The following is a 6,795-nucleotide window of genomic DNA, read 5'->3' on the forward strand; positions in this document are numbered from 1 at the left end:
CTAAGGACTCCTGCTGAGGACTGCCAGGGGCCGGAGCTGCTGGGAGCATGCTTCCAGGACGCTGGGTGGTTGCTGTGAGTGGGGAGAGGAGGACCTTTGCCTGAGGTAGCCTATTCTGTTTTAAAGGCTTGAGAATGTGGGTGCTTTCTACTTTATCTACCTGTGCCAATATCATAACTACTCTGATGGCTTTCACTTTCTGGTTTTGGGACTCAGTCTTTTGGTATCTTAATAAATTTTCTAGTTTATTTCCCCAAATGGCCAACCTGGCATATTTTGTGATGGATAATTATATCAGCATATTTGTAATCTCTATAGGCATTGTGAATATGGCATTGCTGATACAGATACCCAGAGTCAAGGGCACTGGGAATTGGAACAACTGGAAAAGACTTTAAGGCAAAGAATGCCATTAGGTCTGGAATTAGGCTTGAGATGTGATGGTCTTTGGGACACAGAAAGAAGAAAGGGGTTCAGAGATGATCTTACGAGGAGCCTGGTCCTGCAGGTCACCACAAGAGTGACCTGACATATTCAATTTCTACCAAACTCTCAGTGGGATGCTTGGGTCCTTTGTCACCTCCTTCCCAAGGAAGCTGTATGACACATGAGGGGCGGCATTGTACAATGGGAGAAGGAGTGATATTAGACAAGGGGAGGGGAGAGGGACAAGTGGGCAGAGCAGAGATAGCTAGTGAGTACTATTAGTCTCAGGGAGGTCTAAGAAGACAGAAATGGCTTTTGAATTATCACAATGCTGGATGAAATAAAGTTAGCCTTAGACAGAAGCTTACCTAGTTTACCTTGAACTTTATTTTTAATATTGTATTTTAGAAAATGGGCTCCTAGGAAAGTATCCCTATTATGGTTGATGGAGATTCCTCTACCATTTGTTTCCTATGTACCTAGAGATAATTAGAGAGTTAGCCATACAAAGAAAGAATGTTTTAAATGGCTAGAGGAGGAGGTAGGGAAAAATTAATGCTCAGTATGGGAAACTTCGATATCCCAGAGTTCCAGAATGTCAGAATCAGGAGACACCTCTGAAATCATAAAGTTTAATCTATATCCAAAAAGAAACACCCACTATAACATACCCTATATATGGTTTTCCAGCCTCTGATGAAGGGGAACCTGCCACCTATCCACTTTCACACAGCTCTAGGTGGGGCCATAGTGCATGAAGTGCCAGGTCTGGAGTCAGGAAGACTAATCTTCTTGAGTTCAAATATGACCTCAGACACTTACTAGTTGTGTGACTCTGGGCAAGTCACTTAACCCTGTTTGACTCAGTTTCTTCATCTGTAAAATGAACTACGGAAGGAAATGGCAAACTGCTCCAATGTCTTTGGCAAGAAAAGCCCAAATGGGGTCACAAAGAGTCAGATGTAACCAAAAAACAACTAAAGAACAACAAATTGTTAGGAATTTCCCCCCCTGAGACAAGGTCTAGATCTGCCTCTTTTGAACTTTATCCATTGTTCGTGGTTGTACTCTCGGGGGGCCAAGTAGAACAAGTTTAATCCTTATTCTAAATACTAGCTGGTCAACTTAAAGACAGTTGTTATCCATGATGTGCTGGTAAAATGTTTAATGACTGAAACTCAAAAAGTATGATACACTTTTAAGTTTAGTTTACATTACTATTATTTTCTCATCACTTTATAAAGTTTACATAATCATACACACATACACACACACACATCAGGCCTTATTTTGTATAATAATCAGCTCTCATGAGGCACACACTCTTCTCTTTTCCAGATTAACCATCCTTTTTCCTCCAACTGATTCTAGCATGGCCTGAATTTAAGGCCCTTTATTATTCTGGATGCTGTCCTCTAATCTTTCTCCACCTAATTAAATTCCTTCCTAAAACCAGTGCCCAGAGCCTAAAACAATACTCCAGATTTGTTCTGACCCAGGAAGAACACAGTACAGCTAGTTCCTTATTGCTGGAAGTTCTACCTCTCAATGCCTGGGGCCATGTCCAGTTGTCCTAATGTATTTCTTGCCACTGAACCTGGATGGCTCCAGAGGACAGCATGAGGCTGGTGACTTTGTACAACCCTGCCTCACTCAAATCCAATTCACTTGCATGTCCTGGTTCCCCCTTCCTGATGTCACATTTCTGAGAGAACCAAGGTCAAACAACAACAAGCTCTCAATGCAGTGCCAAATTACCCACTGTTGACTCACTTTGGAGTCCACCAAAACTGCCATCTTTTCCAGATAAACTGAGGTCTAACCATACTTCTCCCACCTTTTATTTGGATGTAAATTTATTAAATCTACATAAGGCTCTACATTGATCTCTACTAAATTTCTGTCTATTAGATTCAGCCCAATGTTTTAATCTGTAAAGATCTTTTTGGCTCTAAATGTTACCATTCATTTTGTTAACTATCCCTCTTGTTTCATGTCATCTGAAAATTTGATAAGCATGCAATCTATGTCTTTGTCCAAGTCATTTATATAAATGTTCTATGGTACAGGGCCAACAATTGCTCCCTGGAGTCTTTCAGTGGAAACTTCCCACCAAATTGGCATCAAATCCCTATTGACTACTCCTTGATTCCAAACAGCTAACCAGATCCAAATTTATCATCATTCATTTATCCTGTATATTCAGTTTCCAGTTTCACTATTTAAAGCATTTTTCAAGTCAAATTGTTAATAGTGTAGGCTCTGGTCTGCCTATAAACAACAGTATCCGCTGTGTATTATCAACCATCATCATTCCATGTTTTCCAGAAAAAGATCATGAGATACTTTCTCAAAGGTTTTGATAAAATCTAAGTAAACCATATTAGCAGCATTTCTATGACCTACCATAGACCCATGGGACACACTTGGGTCAAGCTAAGCTACTCAGTTCTATACCCCTGGGACCATGCAATCTCATCTTCTCCCTGACAACTTTCTACCCTGCCAGAGGCACACTTAATTTTCCTCTCATTCTACCCTCTGCCCCAATTTCTATCTGTTGCTCTAAAAACTGTAATCAAATCAACATTACAAGTGCCTCTGAAAAGGACCAGTTGACTGTCTTATTGCTCCACTCACCATTTTTGTGACTTCCCAGTCATAAGACGTCTCAATCCATAACTGCCTTCCCTGGTTACCTCCACTTGAATGTAAGTTCCTTGAAGGTCAGAATTGCCTCACATTTGTATTTGTAGCTCAAGCACGGTGCTTGACTATTTAAGCACTTAATGAATGCTCTTCATTTATTTACCTACCAATTTTGTAACTGTGCCAAAAAGAGAAAATTAGATTGCTGGGAACTGTTTTGATGAAGCTTTCTTATTCTTTGGTATCATTACTCTCATTTCTAGTTGTTCATCAACCATTTCTTACATACACACACATAATATTATATTAAAGTACACATATGTCATCTATATGGCATATAAATATAGATATATACATGCATGTATAGGTATGTATCTCTATATAATAGGTATCTATATATGTGCGTGTGTATTGTATGTATATAAAGACATATATATGTATTTATACATGCAAAGTAGGAAATATATATATGTATATATACATATATCTCCTACTTCATTTTGTTATATTTGTCTATGGTTTATCACCCCCAGTAAATTGTAAACATGTTGGAGTCAAGAACATTGTCCCATATATCTTTTTTACCTTTCTCAGTTGATGAGGTATGGGCTCTGGGAGCCTCCCTGAGGTCTCCTTGAGTTCTTAAGGTATAGGCCCTTGAACTCTGATTAAATCATCTCATTTGATGAGGCATTGCATGAGGCAAGTCTGTTACTAGACTTCCCACCCTCTGTTACTAGACTTACTAGACTTCCCACCCTATCAATCCACCTTGAACTGGCCTAGCCCACCATTGTTTGTGGTCTCCAGGTGGCCTCCAGGTCTTCCTACCCTTAATCACTCAATGACCTCATTAACTCCTTCCAAAGACCCTTCCCAAACTCCTCCCCTAGACTACCCCTAGATTCCTCCCACAACCTTCTGTATATAAGACCCCATCCTGTCTTCATGTTTGTGAGAGGGCCATAAAATGCCATGTGGGTGAGAGTGCCATAGAATAGTGAGAGCACCATAGAATGACCTAGCACAGACTTACTCTGTGTCTAATGCAAGCGAACTTCTAATAAACTTTACTTTTCTTTGGCTGAGAGAAGACTTGAGTTGAATTCATTTGGCAGGACCTGGCATGTTGGTATTTTGGGGTCTCCAGAGCAACCCTAATCCTCTTTATGGATAACCTCTTCATCAGTGACTGGTATAATGGCTTACATAAAATAAGCAATTAATATATGTTTGTGGGATCAATAAATACCAACTAGATACATGAATAGTAGTTATTTTGAAAGCTAGAGATCAATAGATAAATGAAAAAGAAAACACTAGGAGAAATGTTCTAGAGAAGGAAATCACTAGTTTGTTTTTGTCAGATTATTCACTGCCTATGATGTTGCCAGAGAAGCTGAAATAAGGAAGCCCCAATGCATACTATATAATATGAAACATTTATCAACCTCAAAGTATTAATAGTTTAACCCCCACCAATAGCTAGTTCAGTTCTGAGATCTGCCTTCCAAATCAAGCTACCTTGGCCCAGAAATAGTGAATTCCAATAATAACAGAATTATAAAGTTTCTAAGGGTGGGACTTCTATGCATTGGATGTCCCATATTTAATTCAATTCACCAAGAATTTTTAAAATACCTACCATGTTGCAGGCCACATTTGAGACAGCTAAGTGGCACAAGGGAGTGAGGCATTGTGTCTGGAGTTAGGAAATCTGGCCCCAGATACACACTGTGTGGCCCTCAGCAAGTCTGCCTCAGTTTCCTCAAATGTAAAATGGGAATAATAATAGCATCAACCTCCCAAGATTGTTGAGAGGATCAAATGACACAGGCTTTGTAAGGCACTTAACACAATACTTGGCACATAGGAGGCATTAAATGTTTCACGCACAGCTTCCCATTTAAGGACTGCAATAGGTGATTTGGCTGCAATGGCAAAAACAAGATGGTTTTTCACCTCAGGAAGCTAAAATTCTACCAGGGAGAATACATTCCATCTAGCATTTATTAAATATTTACTATGTGCTCATTGCTAAAGATACAAACAAAGGCAGAAAACATAAAAACAACAACAAAGACCCAGTCTTTCAAGGGCCACACAGACAGTAAGTGCCTCAGATGGAATTCATATCGGGTCTTCTTGCCTACTCGCCCAGTCCTCTATCCACTATGCCCCTTAACCACCAATGTTAATATGATTATGACTAATAATGCCTATAAAATGATTAATAGTAGTAGGGTTGACATTGTCATTGTTGTATTCTTCCACTTACTGGAAGTTTGCTCCCTTCTACCTCCATTCAAATAGAAGATAGCAATTATACCACAGAGTATCAGCCAGGGATGTGATGGGGCTGACTCAAGGAGAGTAAGTTGTTAAATTTCAGTGTGAGGATTAGCACCTTGGGAAATTGAAAAATGCTACAAATCACAACTTGATTTATTATTTTGTTCATGACCTAGGTTTAATAAAGTGATGGAGAAAATGTTAATAATGCATACTAAAATGTGTCATGTCCATTTTTTTGGAAAGCTGTTTTTTCTTTTTAATTCATTAAACCATGAAATATTACAGCTGAATACTTGTATCTTAAGAAAGAAAGCTGCATACAATCAAGAAATATCTTCCAGCTCTAACGTCCAATGTGAGGTCAAGTTCCTGGCAAACACCAAAACATCAGGCAGCTAGGTGGTACAGTGGATAGAGTATTGAACCATGATTCAAAAGACTTGAATTCAAATCCAGTCTCAGATATTTACTGGCTACATGACCCTGGGCAAATCACTTAACATCAGTCTGTCTCAATTTCCAAATATATAAAATGAGGATAATAACAGCATCTTCCAGAGTTGTGAGAATCAAATAAGATATTTATAAAGTGCTTCCCAAGTCTTTTACTATATGAATATTATTATTAGATTGTGTTTTCTGTTGCCCTGTACCATTATAAAAAGGGATATAGGGAATGTTCAGAGAAGACTAGCACCTCTGCTGTGAAGCCTGCCGAGCCCTTTTCAGGGCTGCTTTCTACCTTTAGTGTTCACCTGATCCACCCAACTCTCACCTGTGACTCCAAGAAGCTGTAACATGCACAATGGCCACGCTCCAACAAACTGTTTATGCAGAAAGGCTAACCCAGGTTGAGGATAAACCAGAGGTCTTCAACCCATTGGTGAGTTAGGGAAGTGTCTACCCCAAGCATGTGAAGACTTCCCCTGAGGGAATGGGCTGATGAAAACAATTTGTTCCTACAGACATGCAGGCAGCTGAAGCAGGTGCTGTGGAGCGCTTAGAGCTTGGTTAGACATCAAAGAGGCCAAGGTCATCTACTGCATCTGGAGCCATCACCAGTCATCTTGACTATGTCCTTCCACTGCACTGTGATGACTTTGGAGGAGAGAGTGAGGCTGATGACTTTGTGCAACTCTGCCTCACTTAAATACAGTTTATATACAGATCAAGACATCACCCATACCATTTTAAAGAAGTATTACTACCACCATGTATTTACACTAAAGGTTTCAAAATACAGTCAAACAAATTAAGGAATATATATATATGTCTCAATTTTTTCTTTCTTTTTCTTCTTTCTTTCTTCCTTTCTCTTTCTTCTTTTCTCTTTCCCTCTCTCCCTCCCTCCTCCCTCCCTCCCTTCCTCCTTCCTTCCTTCTTTCTTTCTTTCTTTCTTTCTTTCTTTCTTTCTTTCTTTCTTTC

General features: G+C 39.4%; 1 long non-coding RNA gene across 1 annotated transcript in view; it reads right to left on the bottom strand.

The window, feature by feature from the left end:
* LOC138164528 (uncharacterized) overlaps positions 1–6,279 on the bottom strand; it is a 24,746-nt gene extending 18,467 nt beyond the window's left edge. Inside the window, exon 1 of the long non-coding RNA XR_011169105.1 lies at positions 6,146–6,279. This is a non-coding gene — a long non-coding RNA (uncharacterized lncRNA). The remainder of the gene's footprint in view (positions 1–6,145) is intronic.
* Between the last annotated feature and the right edge of the window lie 516 nt (positions 6,280–6,795).

Source organism: Petaurus breviceps, unplaced genomic scaffold (genome assembly GCF_028583685.1).
Source record: "Petaurus breviceps papuanus isolate PSGF00001 unplaced genomic scaffold, PetGlider_PUasm1.0 190, whole genome shotgun sequence".
In the NCBI taxonomy this organism is placed as follows: domain Eukaryota; kingdom Metazoa; phylum Chordata; class Mammalia; order Diprotodontia; family Petauridae; genus Petaurus; species Petaurus breviceps.